At 44.5% G+C, this 24,810-nt stretch overlaps 1 protein-coding gene across 2 annotated transcripts in view; it reads left to right on the top strand.

Annotated features, from left to right (window-relative positions):
* xpnpep2 (X-prolyl aminopeptidase (aminopeptidase P) 2, membrane-bound) overlaps positions 1-24,810 on the top strand; it is a 178,646-nt gene that overhangs the window by 10,701 nt on the left and 143,135 nt on the right. The window lies entirely within an intron of this gene.

The following is a 24,810-nucleotide window of genomic DNA, read 5'->3' on the forward strand; positions in this document are numbered from 1 at the left end:
AATTTAAAGCAGCTAATGGAACATTGTGAGTTCGGTATGACTCTGAATGATATGCTTAGGGACCATTTAGTGTATGGTGTGAAAGAGGACGATATTCAGAAATGATTAGTGTCCAAAGTGAATCTGGATTTCAAGAAGGCTCTTGAGATTGCACTTTCCATGGCTGGCACTGTAAGAGATTCAAAAGCAATAAAGGATGCGCAAAATGGCGCTGTCCTTCACATCGGTTGGGAAACATCAGCTGAAAGAGGTGCGATAAAGCAAGACTCCGCCGAGAAGCTGGAAACAGCCCCCGCTAGCTGAAGAATAAAGTAAAATAACTTTACTGGCAAGATTGAAGAATAATTTTAATAGAGGTGGAAACAATTTGTCTTTTAGCATTTGGCAGTTTAAAAAAATTGAAAGCTACTTTTGTCATAGAAATGGACATATGATGAGACGATGCAAGGAAAGATTCAAGCTTGTAAACAAAAGAAGAAGCTCAATGAAATCTACAATGTAGAAGAGCCTGAAACAACAAATTCAGACATTTACTCGTTTAATCTGAAAGTTGGAAAGACACAAGCAATATTTGTCATAGTGAAAGTAAGTGGCAAACCAGTTAGAATGGAAGTGGACAGGGGAGCTTCCACTACATTAATTAGGGAACATACCTTCAGATATTCAAATAATGGTGAACATCAATTTATGTTTAGAAGAAACAGTTGGCAAGTTTAAAACATATATGGGTGAAGACATTCAAGTAAAAGGCATAAGCAGAGTAACTGTCCATTATGGAAGCCAATCAGCAAAGCTACCCTTGATGATGGTAGCAGGTGAAGGGCCAAGCCTCCTGGGGTGAAATTGGTTAAAGGAGATTAAGTTAGAATGCTCTGAAATTTTCCAGTTGAGAGCAAGTGGGCTATCAGAGCTACTTAGAAAGTACTCCACTGTCTTTAAGGATGAACTGGGGAAAATCCAGGGCCGGCAGACCAAGATTCATGTGGATCCGGAAGCAACCGCTCACTTTATGAAGGTGAGACCAGTGCCATTTGCCCTGTGAGAAAAAGTCGACATCAAATTGACCAGACTGGAGAAAATGGACGTTTCTCACAGTTCTCAGAATGGGCAGCACCCATAGTCCCCCTCCTTAAACCTGACCAAAGTGTCCAAATTTGTGGAGACTACAAACTGACAGTTAATTAAATAGCTAAGCTAGACAGGCACACCATTCCAAAAATCGAAGACCTGTATGCCAAGCTGGCAGGAGGGGCAATGTACACAAATCTTGACATGAGTCATGATTATCAACAGAGTTGGACAATGCCTCCTGGGAATTTGTCACAATTAATACCCATGAAGGATTGTACCAATATACACGATTGCCTTTTAGTATCTCCTCTGCTTGTGCCATCTTTCAGAGAACAATGAAAAGCTTACTGCAGGGACTGCCCCAGGTTGTAGTCTATTTAGATGACATATTGGTGACAGGGATAAAAACAAAAAACAAAAAGCTGCAGATGCTGGAAATACAAAACAAAAACAGAATTACTGGAAAAACTCAGCAGGTCTGGCAGCATCGGTGGAGAAGAAAAAAGTTGACGTTTCGAGTCTTCATGACCCTTCGACAGAACTAGGCGAATCCCAGGAAGGGGTGAAATATAAGCTGGTTTAAGGTGGTGGGGGGGTGCGGTTGGGTGGGGGGAGAGAAGTGAAGGGGGGTGGTGTGGTTGTAGGCAAAAGCAGTGATAGAAGCAGATCATCAAAAGATGTCACAGACAGCAGAACAAAACAACACATAGGTGTCGAAGTTGGTGATATTATCTAAACGAATGTGCTAATTGCCCAACGCAAACTGGAGGAACAACACCTCATCTTCCAACTAGGCACTTTACAGCCTTCTGGACTGAATATTGAATTCAACAACTTTAGGTCTTGACCTCCCCCTTCCATCCCCACCCCCGTTTCTGTTTCTTCCCCCTTCCTTTTGTTTTTTTTCCAATAAATTATATAGATTTTTCTTTTTCCCACCTATTTCCATTATTTTAAAATATTTTTAAATCTTTTATGCTCCCCCCACCCCCACTAGAGCTATACCTTGAGTGCCCTACCATCCATTCTTAATTAGCACATTCGTTTAGATAATATCACCAACTTCGACACCTATGTGTTCTTTTGTTCAGCAGTCTGTGACATCTTTTGATGAACTGCTTCTATCACTGCTTTTGCCTACAACCACACCACCCCCCTCCACTTCTCTACCCCCCACCCAACCCCACCCCCCCACCACCTTAAACCAGCTTATATTTCACCCCTTCCTGGGATTCGCCTAGTTCTGTCGAAGGGTCATGAGGACTCGAAACGTCAACTCTTTTCTTCTCCACCGATGCTGCCAGACCTGCTGAGTTTTTCCAGGTAATTCTGTTTTTGTATTGGTGACAGGATTCATTGAAAAAGAGCATTTGGCAAACTTAGAAGAAGTCTTAAAACATTTCTTGCAAGCTGGAGTGCATTTAAAAAAAGAAAAGTGCATGTTCCAAGTGAGAGAGGTGATCTGTTTCGGTCACCATGTAGATTCACAGGGCCTCCACCCGGTTGAGGAGAAAGTGAGAGCCATAAGAGGCACCTGCACCAAAGAACGCCTCGGAGCTCAAATCATTCCTAGGAATAATCAACTATTATGGGCGGTTCTTACCCAATTTGTCTACAGTCCTGGTCCCCCTCATTCTCTACTCAAAAAGAACTAACGTTGATCTTGGGAGACACCCCAGAAAGAAGATTTCATGAAGGTAAAACAATTGTTGTACTTGTCCAATCTATTAGTGCATTATGACCAGACGAAAGAATTGGTGCTGACGTGTGATGCATCTTCCTACGGAATGGGAGCAGTGCACTCTCATCAGATGGACGACAGCACAGAACAGCCAATAGGTTACATAGGTAGAACACTCACCACAGTGGAAAAGGGATACTCGCAGATAGAAAAAGAAGGCCTGTCCATCATCTTTGGTGTCAAGAAACTTCACCAGTACGTACACGGCAGCCATTTTACAATCGCTTCAGACCACAAACCATTGCTAGGATTGTTTAGTGAGGACAAAGTTATACCACCCATAGCCTCAGCAAGAATACAATGATGGGCTATAATCCTGGCAGCATACAAACATACTTTCGTACATGGGCCTGGCAATCAAATTGCAAACACCGATGCCCTTAGTCGTTTGCCTTTACGAGAAAATGATGAGCACGTCCCAGTTCCACAGGAACTTGTTTTACTGTTAAATTTCTTAGGTTCCTCGCCTGTATGCACTCGACACATCAGAGGCTGGACAAGTTGGCACCCATTCCTATTTCAAGTACAAGACCATGGTTGGTCACAGGAGTATCTGATGAAATGAAATCGTACTTCAACAGAAGACATGAAATAACCAGCCAGGATGGCATCTTATTGTGGAGAGCACGAGTGATAGTTCCTCCAAAGGGAGGGAACCACTTTTAATTGAACTATACCGAGCCCATCCAGGAATTCCCTGAATGAAGACCATAGCACACAACTATCTATGGTGGCCTGGGATGGATGGTGAAATAGAGAGTTTAGTAAAGCACTGTGTGCAATGTCAGCAGCGGCAAAAGTTGCCAGTGACAGCTCCCTTCCACCCATGGGAGTGGCCAGGTAGCCCCTGGATGCAGTTACACTTTGACTACATTAGACTTTTCCTGGGAACGATGTTTCTGCTCATTGTCAATGCTCATTCAAAATGGTTGGCTATATATGCAGTCAAGTCACCGACATCGGCCACTACAATTGAGAAACTACATCAAAGTTTTGCCATTCACGGACTATCGGAAGTAGTCATTTCCAAGAACGGCACACGATTTACGAGTGCTAAGTTTCAACGGTTTATTAGCCTCAATTGTAGTGGCCGATGTTGGTGACTTGACTGCATATATATCCAACCATTTTGAATGGGCATCGACAATGAGCAGAAACATCGTTCCCAGGAAAAGTCTAATGTAATCAGTAACACCCATGTAAAAACTGTACCGTTCTACCCTTCCTCAAACAGACGGCTGAAAGGGCAGTTCAAACGTTCAAGGCAGGCATGAAAAAGCTAACTGGTGATTCCTTGGCAACCAAGCTAGCACGCTTTCTTTTTCATTAAAGGACTACCCCTCACACAACAACAGGGGTCACATCTGTGGAGTTATTGTTGAAACGCCATCTCAGGATAAGATTGAGCTTAATAATGCCGAATTCAGAAGGGAAGGTAGAAAGGAGTCAGGAAAGCCAGAAAACTAGAACCTGGCATATTCTTGAGAGGAAATTTACCATGGGAGAGCCAGTATATGTGAAAAACTTCAGGGAAGGATCAAAGTGGTTACCAAGTGAAATGAGTACGGTGACTGGACCTCTATCTTACCACGTGGAGGCGGAAGGCCGGATCATTCATAAACATGTAGACTATTTAAGGATGAGAGATACAAATCACCAAGATGTGGTTCCACCAGTGATCATGACTGGGTCTGTGTTTCCTGTGGAGGATATTCAACCCAGGACTGACATGTCTGATGTTCCTGTAAAAGTTGAGGATACAGAACTGCAAGTGCCCACTGAACCACCTGATGTTCTGGAAACTCCGGAAAAGGAGGTTCCTGACAAAGAATCTGAAGTTGTGGAGCTGATACGTTCTAATATGTACCACGAAACCACCTGAAAGACTGAACTTGTAAATTCCTTACCCAGTTTAAATACTATGTTGTCTTGAAAAATATGTACTTGTAAATATAATATGTATAGCCTAGTTAAAGGGGGAGGAATGTAGTAATTATGGTTTTATTTAGTGTGTAAAGTACCTTAAAGAATAATACTTGTTAAGCAAGATCACATGATCTGTAGTAACCAATAGGAGAATAGTGTGGGATACCTCTGGAGTCAGTGTAGAGATAGAGTTGGAGTTGAAAGCACATGTGTCGTTGCTGCTGAGTATACTGTAAATAAACTCAAAAGTTTCCACCCAAGAAGTGTCTGCAGATCAACTCTATCACGAATAGTACAACTCAGCCATCCTACAACAGGTATAATGTTATTAAACATGAGCTCCCTCAAGTTCAGAGTTAATAGCACCCACCTTATATTCCTTCTTCCACCACAACCCCCCCACCCACCTCCCTCCCCCCAAACTAGCTCATTGGGATTAATTGTCACACACCCTGGCAGTCACAAACAGGACACTAACAGGAGAAAAATTGTAATACTTGCTAGGATGCTGCCGTCATCTTGACTCAGGTAATCCAGGTAGCCACCAGTTTCAAGGCAGCCGCCAGTTCCCAGGCTCAGCTTTATTTAAATATTTAAATAGGGATTCTCTCATGCAAATAGGGCTGAGCCAAAGCTGACACTTTAGGAGGCTAGCCCAGTGCAAAATGTAGAAAAGTGCGAATTCTAGACTCAACAAGAGTAATTGCTACCACCAAGTCATGGCAAGCACCATAAACCTGTAAATATAACAGATAAACAGTATTTTATATTTATACTCAGTAATTATAAATTTGGTATACAAAAGGGTACTTTGTATCTTCAATAGTTGCATTCCAAGTGGCCGACTGCCCAGCGAAGTGAGACATTGACATTGTTCAGAAGACACGAGTGTTGTAGACTGGCACTGTCCAAGGTCCAGTTCTGCCTGCTGAGGGATATACTTAAACTGGGGACAGCCACCAAAAAAGCTAAATGAGGAAAGACCATAGTTTAGGGCCGTCCCACCATAGCAACACCAAGGGGCTGGAACCAATGTAAAATCTCTTGGGCCATATTGATCAGAAAATGTTTAATCTAATGTAAGTGTAGAAGCAATCTGTGTCATAACTGGAGTGAGATACCCTAGAGTGCCATGTACTGTGCCTAGCCAAATTGACCTGTGAACTGCCACATTTGAATTGTACTGTAATGTATCTTAATAAATTTAATTAATAAAGAATATTTTTAGAAAAAAACAGTGTTGAAAATTCAAGTTTTTAATCTTCCCTGAACACATGAAATATTACTTGGTGTAAAAAAAACTGAGGGAATTGTGCTGAATATTGTGTGAGGTTCCTTTGGTGCTAAATATGCATAAATCAAAGAAAATAAGAATTGTGCCATTTGGAATCCTGCATGATAATTTGTTGCTGGCAGTGATTTAAATCACAATTTTAAAACATGAAGGGTGATTTTTAGCTGCTGACCACCTGAAGAAGAGTGGTTGAAAATCGTAGGATTGGCCTACCTTGATACTGAAGGCTGCTTGATGCAATTTTCAGGTTAGGCCTGCAAATGGGCAAGCAGCATGTCTGCTTTCTGACCAATGAGAGAAATGCAAATTTGGGACTTCCATAAAAATACTGGAAGTTGCTAGTGCCCTTGCTTGACTTACTCTGAGAAAGGCAACTCCCTTCCCACCATCCCCCCTCCCCGCCACCCCCCACCATGCACCCCCACCCCAATCACCCGAGTCTGACTAGCAAGCAAGCTAGTTCAGCGACTCTAGCTCCCAAAACCCACTGACAGCATTCAATGTATTCAATGTAGCCCAATACTGGTATCAGATGCACCCATTCCATCAATTTCATTCCCATTCCGAACAGAAGTCAGAAATGGTTCCCAATGTTTAAAAGTTTGATGTAACTAGCTATAACAAACTGCAAAGGTGAATAGATGACCTCTTAAGTGCACATAAAAGATTTTTGTTACATTACTCTCAGACTTTTTGTGCTGTTTGTTGAGGTCATACTGGACCAATAGAAGTTGAAAGGCCATCATCTATAATGGTGATATCCCAAATAGAACACACCCATTAGCAACACTGTTACTTTTAGAAGAATGATTTCCATTAGCTCTGAAACCACTTGAATAAATAATACTAGGATAAATACAGGGCAGAGTCCAACATAACATACACAATATAGCGAATTTCTACAAGAGTAGTTGCTAATGCTCTGAAGGTTGCCCAATTCCAGTGGAGCAAGCATAACCAGTAAATGTTTTGAATTTAAAGACATTGGGCGGAATTTTCACAGATTTGCACTAAGTACGGTAGCAGGCGGGTAAAACAACATTTTACCCACCGGCCACGAAGGCAGGTTTTCATGCTGTATCATCCCAAACCCGTCACACTATTTATGCACTTCCGGGGAACACAGCATTTGCATGGCAGGCAGGCTCTCATTCGCCCACCCACCATCACCCCACCGCTGTATCATGGCGAGCACCATATTTAAAGTCCAGGCTCAAGCACACATCTCAGTGCTTCCAAACCACCACTGCTGCACAAAAGACATGACCCTGAAACTGAAGAAGACTGCAGCCCCCAGGTTCGACGCATCCCTCGAGTGCCTTTTGGATGTCGTGGAGGCCCACTGGGATGTCCCCTAACCCCGCTCTGGCTGCAGGATGGGCAGCAACAACACTAACCCAGCTTGGGAGGTGGTGGCAGCAGTTGTCAGCGCCAATGCCCTTCAAAAGAGTACAGCCACCCAGTGCTGCAAGAGGATGACTGATCTCCTCCATTCCGCCAGGGTAAGTCACTCTTCTCATCACTCTCAACTCATGCACTCACAAACCCATTACACACCCACAGGGCCCTCTCGCTCACTGTCGGTTCAAGGGACATCATCATTCACTCTCTCACACACACCTTCATTGTCCTCATCCCATCCATAGGACCACTCACCACCCACACAGGCCAGGCATACTTATCATCTGGCCTGGCAGACGTCCTGCTTACACCTTTCTACATCTCTATTCATTCAAGACAAGCTGACACACAACAAGAGAGAGAGGTCTCAGACCGGTGCTGGAATGCCCGAATTCAAGGTCCTCACAGACTTTGAAAACAGAGCCATCCAGCTGGCCAGCGAGGATCTAGACCAGTTCTGTGCTGACGGTGAGGTCGGCGCTGCTCTACCAAGTGAGGATCCAGCAGTGCAACATCCATCAGACAATCATGCTGTGAGTGATGTGTCCTCTTTCACAGGCCACTGCCATGCACTAATTTTCTCCCTTTGCTTTCGCAGACACATCTGCCAAACAGCCAACAGAGTCCATGACCCAGGGCCTCCAATCAAGTCCCGAAGAAACCTCTGAAGAGGAATCTGGAGGCATCGTCCTTGAAGTTCCGTCACAGTGCTCACCCACACCCTCCACCAGTGCAGAGATACACACCTTGGTGGGACCTAGCCTTAGAATAGACACGGAATCACAATCTGTTGAGCACATTGCATTTTCTGATCCAAAGTAGGTGGAGGCAGGGACTTCCCAGGTTTCTGGCATTCGGAGGACTTCTGGAGGCCAGAGCTTTGCTGAGTCTGAATCAGGTGAAAAGCCTCTGGACTCGGTCATGTCACAGTTGCTGGAGCTACAAAGACAAGCTAGGGAACAACAGGAAGGGATGTCCGCTGCACTCCTCAGATTGCAAAGCACTATGGAGGAGTCCGTCTGCCTTCAGTTTGAGATGATAGCACCGGCATGCCAACACACCGAAGTTAACACTGGTAGGATGGCAGCCGCCATGGAGACCTTGGCCCAAGATGTCACTCCTGCACTGCTGCGCGGGCTCAACTCCATCGCTGATACCATATTTGGCCTCCAACAGTGTGTACGCGAGAAGATGCCGAGCAGGTTGATCTCACTCCAGCTGCCCCTGCTTCTCAAGGAGTCAGCCTGGGGCCCAGGCGCCCATAGGGAGGAGGATCAGCAGGTGCACACTGGACCCATCCATCCAGATGACTCAGTGTCCGGCCCATCCGACTCCCCTCTTCCTGTGACCTCAGTAGCTCCAGCTTCACAGGCCAGGGAGGGTGCCACTGCCACACAGCAGGACCCTGAAAGCAGGCCGGGGCCCTCCAAGTCTTGGCCCTCCAGAGGGCACCCGCCAAAGTCATCACCGACAGAGTGCCGCAGTCAGCAGGCTGCCTCCACCTCTGCTGTGGATGTCCAGGGAGCAACAAGACGTAGTGGGAGGGTTAGGACAGTTAAGGAGAATTAGTTGCACAGCCTGAGCACAGGTGTTTATCACTTGCACACACTGTTCACTATTGTCAGTAAACTCCCAAGAATGTCTCCCTGCCTATGGCTCCTTGTTCTGATGAGCAGTGTACTTGTCACTCAGATGTGAAACCTTTCTGCTCAAGATAAAAGGCAGGTGTCTCAGTCCAGGGCCTCTTCCCTGTGCTTTGTGCAGCCTTCAGACCAAAGTGATGATCTGGCTTCACACTCCCTGGAAACATTACTGATACCTGCACCTCAACAGTGCTTGTCATTGCTGCCAGAATGTAGTGGGCAGGCGCCACAGAGTTCCATCATTCTCTCTGTGTGTTCTCAGCACCTTTAAGGAGGGGCTGTACCCCAGCTCTTCAGCATCAGTGGCCAGTAATGCTGTGCTCCAGCTCCTGAAGGGCTCAGGTGCTGAAGGTGGACAAAGCATCAGATGCATTTAAAGTTTCATGGCTGCGTTTCTATGATATGACCCTGATCACAGAGCACAAGCGAGCTTCCCTCGGCCAGACAGGAGTCAGACATTCTCAGAAGCTAAAGGAAGATTTATAGTGTGTCCTCACTGCATGTCATCATCATCCTCCTGCAATCGAGCAACTGTTAGGGCCTCCACTGCGTCTCCATGACAGGAGCATTCTCACAAAGGGTATTTGCACTGTCATAAGCCAGACTGGAGTCAAATGTTCACAAATGCGATGTGAGGAAACAGGGGATCACCTCACTGTATGTCGTTATCGTCGTCTCCGAGGACCTTCTCACCCTTATCCCCATCAGCGTCCTCATCGGAGGAGACATGCAGCTCCTCCATCTCCTCTACAGCCAGTTCATCTCCCCGTTGCAGCGCCAGGTTGTAAAGGGCACAGCAGATGACAAAGATGTGTGACACCCTCAGCCGACTGTATTGCAGGGCTCCACCAGACCGGTCCAGGCACCGGAACCTCATCTTGTGGTCTGCTCCACAATGTTGCGAGCTGCAGCATGACCCTCATTATATCATTGCTCTACTGCAGTCTGAGGCTGCCGCACGGACGTCATCAGCCACGGCCTCTGCGGGTAGCCCTTGTCCCTGAGGAACCATCCCTGCAGCTTCTGTGGACCCTGGAAGACTCCAGGGATCTGCGAGCGACTCAGGATGTAGGTGCTGTGCACACTCCCTGGAAACCATGCGCACACCTGCAGGATGTGTTTCTGGTGTCACACACCAGCTGCACATTCAGCGAATGGAACCCCTTGTGGTTGATGTAGACCACCATGTGTTGCGACAGAGATCTAAGTGCCATGTGAGTGCAGTCGATGGCACCCTGTACCTGTGGGAAACCTGAGATCTGGACAAATCCAATCACTACATCCTGGCTGTCCTGATCCCAGGCGAAATGCACAAAGTTGTGCATCCTCACAAAGATGGCATCTGTGACCTCATGGGTGCATTTGCCAGTGGAGGCTTGTGAGATCCCACAGGGGTCACCTGTGGAGCCCTGAAAGGAGCTACTGGCATAGAAATTGAGCACTGTGGTCAGTTTCACGGCTGCTGGCAGTGAATGCCCTCCATGTCCCCGTGGCACCAAATCCTGCAGTAGCCGGCAGATGTGACGAACCAGTTCCCTAGACATACACAGACTTCAGCGACACTGGTTCTTGGTCATCTGCATGAATGAAAGATGCCATTTATAGACCCTGGGTGTCGATAGGTGCTGGGTTACGATGGCTCACTGTGACTCTTGGGTGGTGTGTGCGGGAGCCCAGCCGTTCCTTCTTTGAGGTTGCTGCTCCTGCCTCTACAGAGCCAGGAGCCACAGTTACTCTCTCCTCTGTCGTCTTCATGCTCTGTAGGCTGTCAGGCATACAGCTAGTTTACCAGTCTTCATGATCCTGATGCACTCCTCCTGCAGGATGAAAGAGAGAGACACGTAGTTAACATGGGTGTACTAAGAACCTGTCCTGGTTAAGTGTGAAAGCCCCTTAACGCTTCCCAGAGAGTGCTGGCCACCACTTGGATGGCCAGAGATTAGATGCATGGCTGCCTGAACCCCCACCACCTCTGTCCCACTCCACCCAACTGATTGGCAGCAACTTTGCCCTTTGGACCGCATGCTGTGCTTTCAGCTCAGGCGCAGGCATTCTCCTAACCAACACTGCAAGGTTGCACTGTTATCTTGAACTATGGTGTTATGACACAGCAGTTGATAAATATAAATTATTTAAAAATCACAGAGGGAAACTTTATACAACTGTCATAACCTATATTTTTAAGTGGTATGTTTGAAATGCAGCTCTAAATTCAGGAATCAGACCTCCAATTCTCAAGAGGTTTTTATACCAAATTACATGTGACATTTATTAATTTACATAAGTTAAACATATACACATGGTTACAAATTATTACTATCATAACTTTTAACAAATTCCCAAACTAATCTCCACTAAGACAACAGCAAACCATGGACTTTAAGCAGACACCAGGCAAAACATTTTCATCTTGCAAATTCAAAATGAGGTTCCTTTCACTTTGGTCCCTTTACAGACACAATGCTAAGCTTACAGACTTTGATCTTACATTGCCAGTGCTCTGCACACACAAACTGCTGTATGTTATACCCAGTACATCTCATTGAATGTAAATTCTCATTGTATCACCAGCCCCTTTGAACTCCACCTCTTCTAACAATAAAACCGCTTTCATAGTACCAGTTTTGTTAGTAATATAAACATTGTTTGGTCTCTCCTAACTAGGTGCCAGATTTCCATCCCCTTCTTGAATGCTCTAGTCAACAAAATGCAAATACACTCTACCTTACTGTTCACACCTCAAAGCTAATATACATCTAAGCACCCAGACTAGCTGGCTTTAATTCAGTTAAGACACACCCAGAGACTATCCCTCTATTTTTAAAGAAATAATTTCCAATAACATTATATACATTAATAGCTTCATGACACATGGGGAGACTGGTTCAAATGGGGTTGCAGACATTGCAAGCACCTCCACCAGTCACTGCTCCATGGCCCGCTTTAGTGAGGAGATTGTACAATGTGTGCAGTCGTCCAACTGTTCTGCAGTCCACTAAGATGCTCAGGACCTTGCAGTCTGTGGTGGGAGGTGATGGGGGTGGTTGGCCTGAAAAGCCTTGGAGCACTTGGTGGCACTTTGATGCCTCTGCATTGCTTGAGTGGGCAGATAAGCTAGAAGCCTGACTCCAAACATATCACTGTGGCTGTGCTTAAACAGTCTCAGTTTCAGAGGATTGATCACTTTATACAAGGTGTCCCTAATGCGTGGCCACTTCCCTCATCCGCCCTACCCACCGCCCTGAATGCTTGTGCACTATATTCAATGGCTGGGCTGCCCTGGCCCTCCAACCCCACCCCCACCTCCGAGTCACCTCAATGGCAAGGCTGCCCTTAACCCCCCTCCCCACCTGCCTCACAAGACACCTCAACAGCAGGAACCCCAACCCCCCACTAGCGCCACTGAAACTTGAGGTCCAATAGGCAACCCTGGAAAGCGTTGCACAATGTTACTCTGTACTCGCCTCTGAGTTCCCCTCAAAGTGCAGGCCACCAAGTGCACTTCACTTATGTGCTGTTGTGAAACAGGTCAGCCTGCTTTCTCACCAACGTGGACGGATGATCCAGCTGGGGGGGGCAGAACGATTACAGCAGGCTGGCCTGATAAAGGTATGCTGACGTATTACAATGAGGCTCCTGACGTCCGATGGTGGGAAATACGGCCTGCTGTCAGTGGGCTGAGCGGACGATCGTGAACTGGTTTCCTGCCGCTATAAAACCAATAGCACCATATTGTCTGCTCATACCATCGATCACACCCAACAACAGCGGCATGGAAAATTCCACCCATGCGGATTGCATGTAGATGCATGGGCATGAATTCTTCATTCTTTATTCAGGAAGAGGATATTTCTGCATCAGCGGAATATAGATGCAAACATCATAGTTCTGAATTCCATCTTACACACTGATTTAGTCAGTGCAAGGAACATGATTCCATCCACTATTCTTCACTGAGGGTCGGGTAGGTGAATTCCTCCCTGCACAGCCTAGGTGGATTTGGCCTTCTACTAAGAACCCTTCTCCTGCTCCTCCTCCTCCTTCTTGCAGCAGTTTGTCCAGTTCTGTGTCGTCTCTGCTCATTCTCCTTGTTGTGCTGTAGTATAAGGAAAATGCTTGCTTCTGCATTCATGCTTGGGAATAACCGGCCTGTGCAGAATTGTTGAAATCAGGCCAAAGTCCTTCAGCATGTGATGCGTCAACTCCCTGCAGACTTGAGAACTTTAAACAGCTCTTTAACCACCAAACACTGCTACAATTGTAGCACAAGCCAGTGGAATCCAATCTACTGTAACTGTAAGTAATGGTCTCTTTAAATAGCACCAGTTTGGGGGGGGTGGGGTGGGGTGCAGTCCTCCCTCCTGCTTAACGAGTGTTCAGTTGTGTGTGTTTAAAACATGCCATTGGCTAAAACATTGAAATCAAAAATGGCAGTGTGGCATCAAATCAGTTACATGATATCATGATATCAGTTGATATCATGATCTGCCTACTCTGCATACTTCCAGCAGACACTGCCTGCACATCCCTTAATGTCCTCACCAAAATAATGTTTGGTGCTGCTTGCAGTAGAAGTGTGTCGTATACATTTTGGAGCCAAAAAAGGGAATAGCAGCCCTGAAAAATCAGGTACGGAGCCACATTTGGTGTTTCCAGGTCCTAGATAAAATTGTGGCAGTTCCAATGGATGCTGAAATAGTAGTCTTCGGCTCCAAAGATGTCTGGCCATTCTGGCAGACAATGGTGGAGAAATTCTACACCGCTGCGTCCCATCTGCACGTGCATTCAGACCATTCTCAAATTCATTGTGGCTGCATTTTTAGGTAGCCCCGGTAACCACCTGAAATCTTAGTTAGAAATATAGAAAAATTTATGGCATAGGAGACCGTTCGGTCTATTGAAGTGAGAGTTTGCTAAATTTAAGGCTGGAAAGAATCTATTTCCCCTGGTGAAAGAGTCCAGGGCAAGGGGGCCATAAGCTTAAAATTGGAGAATTGGAGCTAGGTTGTTCATTGGTGATGTCAGAAAGCATTTTATTGAACAAAAGGTACTAATAATCTGGTACTCCCCCTAAAATTGACACTAGTCAGTTGAAAATTTCAGAGTTTGATAGCTTTTTGTCATGTTTTATGGAACCAAGGTGGGTAAATAGGGTTAAGATACAGATCAACCATGATCCAATGAATGATGGAACAGCCTTGAAGAGCTGAATTGCCTACTCCTTTATCTAAGTTCCTGCTAGTCAGAGTTTGCCGAACCTTATCATGGCTGCTGGATATATAGCAGAACAGACCATCTGGTAATTTTTTTTTTAAACTTAACTGCCGTATGGGCATCGAAGATATAGAAGTGCTGTTCCTGCCTGAACCGTTTTGAATAATACTCCTGGACTTCGAACTCTCTCTGTCTTTGGTTATTTTGTGTTGTTTTCAGTGCAATGATAAATACTGCCTTCTTTATACTTTAGTTGCCTTTACCTTCAGCTACTTCCAATATTATTCTTGTATTGTGTAAACATTTACATTTCTTTTCAAGAAAGTCATTGTCATAGTCTTTGTTTTAACAAAACTATCTTTTACAAAAATTAGTCTTTTTTTCTATGCCTCCTGACTTTGGGTAGATTGAATTTACCATTTCCAGTATCTCTACACTGTTCTACATTGTATGGTTCTCTATTTTATAACTAGCTTTGTCCTTATCCAACTCTCCCTTTCCCCCCTCTTGCACTGAAACAGCTCTGAGAGGAGAAAATAGATTAAACTTAACTTAGGAATTTTGCCATAAAAAGATGTCTGTGTAATTCTTGTGTGAGTTGATCTTATTCTATGTGCTATTTTTATTGCACCTGTTAACATCTTCTCCTTATCCTCTGTCCTGTTCTAAAATATTTTGATTAACTAAGCTCACTGCATTAATATAATGCAGATAGAAATCTGTGGTAAAACAATGTGTGCAGGAAATTATGCTAATGTGTTAACCAGTATGTTTAAAATGTGAACAGAGGAAAGTAAATTCACAAGAATTGTATCTTCATGGACTATTGATTTGTTCTAACTCATTTTAATGAAAGCCATTATTTTCTATGCCTTAGTTTTACATGATACTTATCCTGTAAACTTGGCTAAGATTATTTTCTGATAAAATATTTTCAAGATGACTTTTTGTACATTGTTACTTCTCCCTTTTTTGCACTGCCTTGCCTGTGTAATTGTGAAGATTAAAGACATTTTTTTTTTACAGATATGTTGTGTAACCAATATCACAGATAAGTTAATGCATACTCATATCACTTGAGTGTTAAGAGTATACTGTTGTATAACAATTAAAACCTTGCATTTATGAAGTGCCTTCAACATAGGAAAACATTCCAAGTGTTTCTTGTCTTTTGGGGGTGAGAGGTGGGGTGGGTGGTAGGGGGTACAGGAGATCCAGTGTTGCTGCCACATGTAAATATGTAGCACTCTGATGTAAAGTTTGGGAGCAAGGTCTTTGCACTATCCTACAGATTAACATTTTTTGAGTTAGATGCAGCAGGGTACAGGGTTCCTAAGTCCATAGGCTCAATTGTCTTGCTTTTATTGTCCCAAATTAAGAAAAAATGGAACATAAAACGAGGGGACTGATATCTGGAATGGGCGGGTTGTCTTATGAGGAAAGATTGTACAGGCTTTGAAGAAGGATCATACGGACTCACAACATTTACTCTGTTTCTCTCTCCACAGATGCTGCCAGATTGGCTGAGTTTTTCCAGCATCTTCTGTTTTTGTTTTGGACAGCTAGGCATGTATCCTTTGGAGTTTAGAAGAGAAAGAAACATATAGGATCCTGAGGCGTCTTGACAGGGTGGATGTGGAAAGGATGTTTCCTGCTGTGGGAGGATCTAGAACCAGGGGGTCGAGATTTGAAAATAAGGGGCCACCCATCTAAGACAGAGATGAGAAGGAATATTTTCTCTCAGAGGGTCATGAGTCTTTGGAACTCTCTTCCTCAAAAGGCGGTGGTAGCAGCATATTTAAATATTTTTAAGGCAGAGGTAGATTAATTCTTGATAAGCAAGGGGGTGAAAGGTTAACAGGGTGAGTGGGAAAGTGGAGTTGAGTTTACAATCAGATCAGCCATGACCTTTTTGAATGGCAAAGCAGGCTCAAGGGGCCGAGTGGCCTACTCCTGCTCCTGCTCCTATTTTGTATTTTCAAATGCATTTAGGCTTGAGGGTAGGAAGGTAATGTAAGGAATGGTCCAGATACAGTGGAAGGAGGTGACTTTAGCAGTCACCATACAGCAATGCGTCACTAAAAGAGACTCAGTGGCCTCACCAGGGTAGCCAAGGTAATGCACTGTAACAAATACATTTCCTAATTCTACCTACCTTGCCCTTATTGTGCTGAACGCCATTTACAACTTTCTAGGCTGAACATACCATATTATCCTGTACACCTCAAAAGTGCACCTGCATTCATAATTTAAGATGAAACGAAACAATAAATTTTCACATGATATATAGTTGTTCATTTCTTATCATTTAACGCTCCCATTAAAAATGTTTACTGACACTTGTGTTGGAAAATAGAGGAGCTGACAGTTTCTGCTTTCCTCTTAAAGAAATGTCAGAGAACAGCCAGTGGTGGTGAGCTGGCCTGACCCACAGGCTCGTACCCTATATGGGGTGGGAGGCCTGAAGGTTTTGGACTGGCATTTGGGTAAAGGAGTGGGAGATGGGAAGCCAGGAGGAATATGGAAGATGAAAGTTGATCAGTTCGTTCAGCTCATCTCTTCAGCTCCTGAAACATACATAATCTGTCATCATAAAATATTATGAACCTCTCGTTTCTTAAATATCCTTTTAAAGTTACTTTTGACTATTGGCTGATGGCTTGCATTGTTGTCTAATTCCTTTTTACTGGGGATTCTTGGCTTTGGGCAAATTGGAGGCACAAACATCAGGACATGAGATGTTTGATGAAATGATGCGGTTGCCTGCGATTGGATGGATGCTTCGGCTCTTTGCCATTACTTCCAGCAGGAAACATAGGCCAGGATTTTAAGGCCCCTCCTGCCTGGCAGGATATTATGGTCCCGCTGGACTGAATGGGGATTTAAATGGCTCGCTGCATCAGCCAGGGGAGTCACAGCGCAGTGGGGCCATAAAACCCAGGCCATAATGGCCATGCTTATAGTTGGGGATGCAGCTTCATATGACCCCACTCCAATACCAAAACCAGGCAGAAAAACATTGTAAAATTCAACTCACAATGCCAATTACTAATTCAGAGCCTAATTTAGCTCAACAATATTATTGCATGTATGTTCTGATTGGCTCATCCACTGTGTTTTCTCTAGGAGGCAGTGGCATAGTGGCATTGTCACTGGACCAGTAATACTCTGGAGACAATTAAAAGTCTAATGATGACCATTGTCGATTGTTGGAAAAAATCCATCTGGTTCACTAATGCCCCTTAGGAAAGGAAATCTGCCATCCTTACCTGGTCTGGCCTATATGTGACTCCAGAACCACAGCAGTGTGGTTGACTCTTAAATGCCCTCTGAAATGGTCTAGCAAGCCACTCAGTTGTAACAAGTTTGAGTGAGTGAAGATTGGGTCCAAGACTAGTATTGTAAACTTAAATAAGGGCAATTATGAGGGCATGAAAGCAGGGCTAGTTAAAGTGAATTAGCAAATGAGGTTAAGGGATAGGTCAATAGAGATATAGTAACAGACATTTAAAGGGCTATTTTAGAATGCACAGAATGGATACATTCCAATAAGAAAGAAAACTTTCAAGGGGAGGACCCACCATCCATGGTTAACAAAAAATGTTAAAGACAGTATCGAACTTAAAGAAAAAGCATTCAATTACACAAAAACAGGTGACAGGTCAGAAGATTAGACAGAATACAAAGAACAGCAAGGGATGAAAAAAAATAATTAATAAGGAGGGAGAAATTAGGTTATGAGAGAAAGGCTGGTATTAAGAGTTTCTCTATAGATACTTAAATAAGGAAAGAGTTTTTTAAAAGTGAGTATTGTTCCTATAGAAAGTGAGTCTAGGGAATTAATAAGGGAAAATAAGGAGGTGAATTGAACCGGTGTTTTGTATCAGTTTTCACTATAGACAATATGAGTAACATCACACAAACAGCTGTAAATCAGGAAATGGAAGGGAGGGAGGAACTCTGGAAAATTACAATCACCAGGGAAGTGGTATTGAGCAAATTGTTGGAGCTGTGGGCTGACAAATCCCCAGGTCTGGATGGATTTCATCCTAGGGTCTTGAAAGAAGTGGCTAGTGAGATAATTGACGTGTTCGTTTAAATTTTCCAAAACTCCCTGGATTTGGGGAAGGTTCCATTAGATTGGAAAATAGCAAATGTAAGTCCTTTATTCAAAAAGTGGGGAGACAGAAAGCAGGAAAGTACAGGCCAGTTAGCTTAACATCTGTCATAGGGAAAATGTTAGTAGCTATTATTAAGATGTTATAGCAGGCACTTAGAAAAAAATCAAGGCAGTCAGGCAGACTCAACGTGGTTTTGTGAAAGGAAAATTATGTTTAACCAATTAAATGGAATTATTTGAAGGAGTCACATGTGCTGTGGATGAAGGGGAACTGGTGGATGTACTGTACTTAGATTTCCAGAAGGCATTTGATAACTTGCCATATAAAGGTTATTGCAGAAAATAAAAGCTCATAGTGTAGGGGGTAACATATGGCATGCATAAAAGACTGGCTAGCTAACAGGAAACAGAAGGTAGTCATAAATCTGATCTGTCACCTGTTTTTGTGTAATTGAATGCTTTTTCTTTAAGTTCGATACTGTTTTTAACATTTTTTGTTAACCATGGATGGTGGGTCCTCCCCTTGAAAGTTTTCTTTCTTATTGGAATGTATCTATTCTGTGTAGTCTAAAATAGCCCTTTAAATGTGCCACAGAGATCAATGCTGGGGCCTCAACTTTTTACAATTTATATAAATGACTTGGATGAAGTGACAGAAGTTATGGTTGCTAAATTTGCTGACAACACAAAGATAGGTAGGAAAGTAAGTTGTGAAGTGGACTTAAGGAGGCTACAAAGTGACATAGATAGATTAAGTGAGTGGGCAAGATCTGGCAAATGGAGTATAATGTGGGCAAATGTGAAATTGTCCATTTTGGCAGGAAGAATAAATAAGAAGCATATTATTCAAATGGTGAGAAATTGCAGAGCTCTGAGGTCCAGAGTGATCTGGGTGTCCTAGTGCATGAATCACAAAAGGTTAGTATGCAGTTACAGAAAGTAATTAGGAAAGCTAATAGAATGTTATCGCTTATTGCAAGGGGAATTGGTTACAAAAGTAGGGAGATTATGCTGCAGTTATACTGGGCATGGGTGAGGCCACATCTGGAGCATTGTGTACAATATTGGACTCCTTATTTAAGAAAGGATATAAATGCATGAAAGCAATTTACAGAAGGTTTACTAGGCTAGGTTTACTAGGACTGGGTAGGTTATCTTATGAGGAAAGGCTGGCAGACTAGGCTTGTATCAACTGGAGTTTAGAAGAGTAAGAGGTGACTTGATTGAAATCTTTAAGATTTTGAAGGGCTTTACAGACTGGATGTTAAGAGGATGTTTCCTCTTGTGGGAGAATCTAGGACTAGGAGTCATGGTTTAAAAATAAGGGGTCATTATTTAAGACGGAGGTGAGGAGAATTTTTTTCTCTGAGGGTAGTGAGTCTTTGGAACTCTTCCTCAAAAGGCAGTGAAAGCAGAGTCTTTCAATATTTTTAAGGCAGAGCTAGATAGATTCTTGATAAACAAGGGGGTGAAAGGTTATTGGAGCTAGGCAGGGATACGGGATAGATTTCGAACACATCTAGAAACTCAAGACTGGACAACCAAGAGGCACTGTGGACCATCACTAGCAGCAGAATTGTACTCAACCACAATCTATAACCTCATGAACCGGCATATCCCCCAGCCTACCATTACCACCAAACCAAGGGGTCCACCCTGGTTTAATGAAAACTGCAGGAGGGCACTCACATGGGAAGCAATAGCGTTGTGGTATTGTCATTGGGCTAGTAATCCAAAGACCCAGGGTTTGAATCCTGTCACGGCAGATGGTGGAATTTGAATTCAATAAAAATATGGAATTAAACATCTGATCATGGCCACAAAACAAAATTGTCATTGTTGTTAAAAAGTCATCTGGTTCACTAATGTGCTTTAGGGAAGGAAATTTGTCATCCTTACCTGGTCTGGCCTACACATGACCCCAGACCCACAGCAATCTTAAATGCCTCTGAAATGGCCTAGCAAACCACTCAGTTGCTACAAAGTCACAAAAGAATGGAATGAAACCAGACAGACCACCAGGCAATGACCTAGGCATGGGAAACGACACCGGCAAACTCAGCCCTGTCGATCCTGCAAAGTCCTCCTTACTAACACCTGGGGGTTAGTGCCAGAATTGGGAGAGCTGTTTCACAGACTGGTCAAGCAACAGCCTGACAAAGTCATTCCCATGGAATCATACCTTACAGATAATGTCTCAGACTCCACCATCACCATCCCTGGGTATGTCCTGTCCCACCAACAGGACAGGCCCACGCAGAGGTGATGGCACATACAGTCAGGATGGAGTTTCCTGGGAGTCCTCAACATTGATTCTGGACCCCATGAAGTCTCATGGCATCAGGTGGGCAAACATGGGCAAGGAAACCTCCTGCTGATTACCATGTACCACCGTCCCTCAGCTGATGAATCAATGCTCCTCCATGTTGAACACCTCTGAATGTGGGGGACTCCAATGTCCATCACTAAATGTGGCTCGGTAGCAGCACTACTGTCTGAGCTGGCCAAGACCTAAAAAACATAGCTGCTAGCTTGAGTCTGTGGCAAGTGGTGAGGGGACCAACGAAGGAAAAACACACTTGACCTCATCCTTACCAACCTGCCTGCCGCAGATACATGACAGTATCAGTAGGAGTGACCACTGCACAGTCCTTGTGGAGATGAAGTCCTGCCTTCACATTGAGGATACCCTCCATCATGTTGTGTGGCACTACCACCATGCTAAATGGGATAGATTTCTAACAGGTTTAGCAACTCAAGACTGGGCACCCATGAGGCACTGTGGGCCATCAGCAGCAGCAGAATTGTACTTGAACACAATCTATAAACTCATGGCCCAGCATATCCCCCTCTCAACCTTAAGCATTAAGCCAGGGGATCAACCATGGTGCAATGAAGAGTGCAGGAGGGCATGCCAGCAGCAGCACCAGGCATATCTAAAAACGAGGAGTCAACCTGGTGAAGCTATCAGACAGGACTACTTGCGTGCCAAACAGCATAAGCAGCAAGTGATAGACAGAGCTAAGCGATTCCACAACCAATGGATCAGATCTAAGCTCTGCAGTCCTGCCACATCCAGTCATGAATGGTGGTGGGCAATTAAACACACTGGAGGAGGAGGCTCCACAAATATCCCCATCCTCAATGATGGGGGAGCCCAACACATCAGTGCAAAAGATAAGGCTGAAGCGTTTGCTACAATCTTCAGCCAGAAGTGCTGAGTGGATGATCCATCTCGGCCTCCTCCAAAGATTCCCAGCTTTACAGATGCCAGTCTTCAGCCGATTCATTTCAAACTCCACGTGATATCAAGAAACAGCTGAAGGCATTGGATACTGCAAAGGCTATGGGCTCGAACAATATTCTGGCAGTAGTACCGAAGACTTGTGCTGCAGAACTTGCCGCACCCCTGGCCAAGCTGTTCCTAAAGCATTGGCATCTACCCAGCTATGTGGAAAGTTGCCCAGATATGTCCTGTCCACAAAAAGCAGGGCAAATTCAACCCGGCCAATTACCAAATCACCACCCCATCAGTCTACTCTCCATCATCAGCAAATTAATGGAAGGCGTCATCAACAGTGGTATCAAGCAGCACTTGCTTGGCAATAACCTGCTCACTTATGCTCAGTTTGGGTTACGCCAGGGCCATTCAGCTCCTGACCTTATTACGGCCTTGGTTCAAACATGGACAAAAGAGCTGAACTCCAGAGGTGAGGTGAGAGTGACTGCCCACGACATCATTTGACTAGTGTGGCATCAAGGAGCCCTTGGAAAACTGAAGTCAATGGGAATCAGAGGGAAAATTCTCTGCTGGTTGGAGTCACACATAGCAGAAAAGAAGACGGTTGTGGTTGTTGGAGGTCAGTCATCTCAGCCCCAGGACATCACTGGATTAGTTCCTCAGAGTCGTGGCCTCAGCCCAACCATCTTCAGTTGCTTCATCAATGACCTTCCTTCCATCATAAGGTCAGAAATGGGGATGTTCGCTAATGATTGCATAGTGTTCAGCACCATTTGCGATTCCTCAGATACTGAAGCAGTCCATGTCCAAATGCAGCAAGACTGGACAATATCTAGGCTTGGGCTGACAAGTGGCAAGTAACATTTGCACCACACAAGTGTCAGGCAATGACAATCTCCAACAAGAGAGAATCTAACTATTGCCCTTTGGCGTTCAATGGCATTACCATAACTGAATCCCCCACTATCAACATCCTGGGGGTTACCATTGACTGGAAACTGAACTGGACTAGTCATATAAATGCTGTGGCTACAAGAGCAGGTCAGAGGCTACAAATTGTGTGACAAATAACTCACCTCCTCACTCACCAAAGCCTGTCCATCATCTACAAGGCACAAGTCAGGAGTGTGATGAAATACTCCCCACTTGCCTGGATGAGTGCAGCCCCCACAACACTCAAGAAGCTTGAAGCCATCCAGGACAAAGCAGCCCACTTGATTGGCACCACATCCACAAACAATTTCTCCCTGCTCCACCGACGCACAGTAGCAGCGGTGTGTATCATCTACGAGATGCACTGCAGGAATTCACCTGACAATATTCTGGCAATAGTACTGATGACTTGGACTGCAGTATTTGCTGCACCCCTAACCAAGCAGTCCCAGTATAGCTACAACACTGGCATCTTTTGACAGCACTTTCCAAACCCATGACCACTACCATCTAGAAAGAAAAAGGCAACAGATACATGGAAGTCCCCTTCTAAGTCATTCACCATCTTGATTTGGAAATATATCGCCGTTCCTTCACTGTCACTGGTTCATAATCCTGGAACTCCCTTCCTAACAGCACTGTGGGTGTATCTACACCACATGGACTGCAGTGGTTCAAGAAGGCAGCTCATCACCACCTTCTCAAGGGCAATTGGGGATGGGAAATAAATTCTGGGCCAGCCAGCGAAGCCCACATCCCACGAATGAATTAAAAAAATGGCAGGAGCAGCACCAGGCATACCTAAAAATGAGATGTCAAACTGGTGAAGCTACAGCACAGGACTACTTGCGTGCCAACCAGCTTAGGCAGCAAGTGATTGACAGAGATAAGCAATCCCACAACCAACAGATCAGATCTAAGCTCTGCAGTCCTGGCACTTCCAGTCATGAATGATAGTGGCAATTAAGCAGCTCATTGGATGAAGAGGAGGCTCCACAAATATCCTCAACCTCAATGATGGGGGAGCCCAGCACATCGGTGCAAAAAATAAGGCTGAAGCATTTGCAACAGTCTTCAGCCAGAATTGTCAAGTGGATGATCCATCTTGGCCTCATCCGAAGGTTCCCACCATCACAGATGCCAGTCTTCAGTCAATTTGATTCACTGCACGTGATATCAAGATAAGACTGAAGGCACTGGGTATTGCAAAGGCTATGGGCCCTGACAATATTCTGGCAATAGTACTGAAGACTTGTACTGCAGAATTTGCTGCACCCCTAACCAAGCAGTCCCAGTATAGCTACAACACTGGCATCTACCCAGCTGTTTTGAAAATTGCCCAGATATGCCCTGTACACAAAAAGCAGGACAAATCCAACCTGGCCAATTACCACCCGATCAGTCTACTCTTCATCATCGGTAAAATGATGGAAGACATAATCTACAGTGCCATCAAGCGGCACTTGCTTAGCAATAACCTGCATTCTGACGCTCAATTTGGGTTCCGCTAGGATCACTCAGCTCCTGACCTCATTATAGCCTTGGTTCAAACTTGGACAAAAGAACTGAACTGCAGAGCCGAGGTGAGAGTGACTACCCCTTGACATCAAGGCTGCATTGACAGATTGTGGCATCAGGGAGCCCTAGCAAAACTGGAGTCAATGGGAATCGGGGGAAACCTTTCCATTGGTTGGAATCATACCTAGCACAAAGGAAGATGTTTGTGGTTGTTGGAGGTCAATTATCTCAGTTCCAGGACATCACTGTTGGAGTTCCTCAGGGATTGATGTATAACTCTACTGGATTCTCTCAGGATAAGCTTTCATCAGGATATTATTTCACTTTAGAAGAGCAAGACTCATATGCCATTAATTTCCATTAGGGTTCTCCTGATCATTTGGAATCCATGGATACTTGGAGGAATGCCATAAATGGTATTTATGCTGTTTCTCTCAGGTTTCTGTGGATTCCACCACCCCCACCCCCCCACCCCAAAATTACAGTACATTATTGGGGGAACCCCATGGAAACCTATCCCATACTGACAGGAAGAAATTGATTTTTGGTTCATTGAGCCGGATTTTGCTGCGAACATAAGAGTAAGATTAATGGCACTCACTGTTATTTATGTGCAATTCAAACAGCAAATTCAGGCAAGGAGCAGATGTATGGTTAAATTTGAATATCCAAAAATTGCTTCCAAGTTGCACCCTTCTGCTTTTGCTG

Source organism: Carcharodon carcharias, chromosome 9 (assembly GCF_017639515.1).
Source record: "Carcharodon carcharias isolate sCarCar2 chromosome 9, sCarCar2.pri, whole genome shotgun sequence".
In the NCBI taxonomy this organism is placed as follows: domain Eukaryota; kingdom Metazoa; phylum Chordata; class Chondrichthyes; order Lamniformes; family Lamnidae; genus Carcharodon; species Carcharodon carcharias.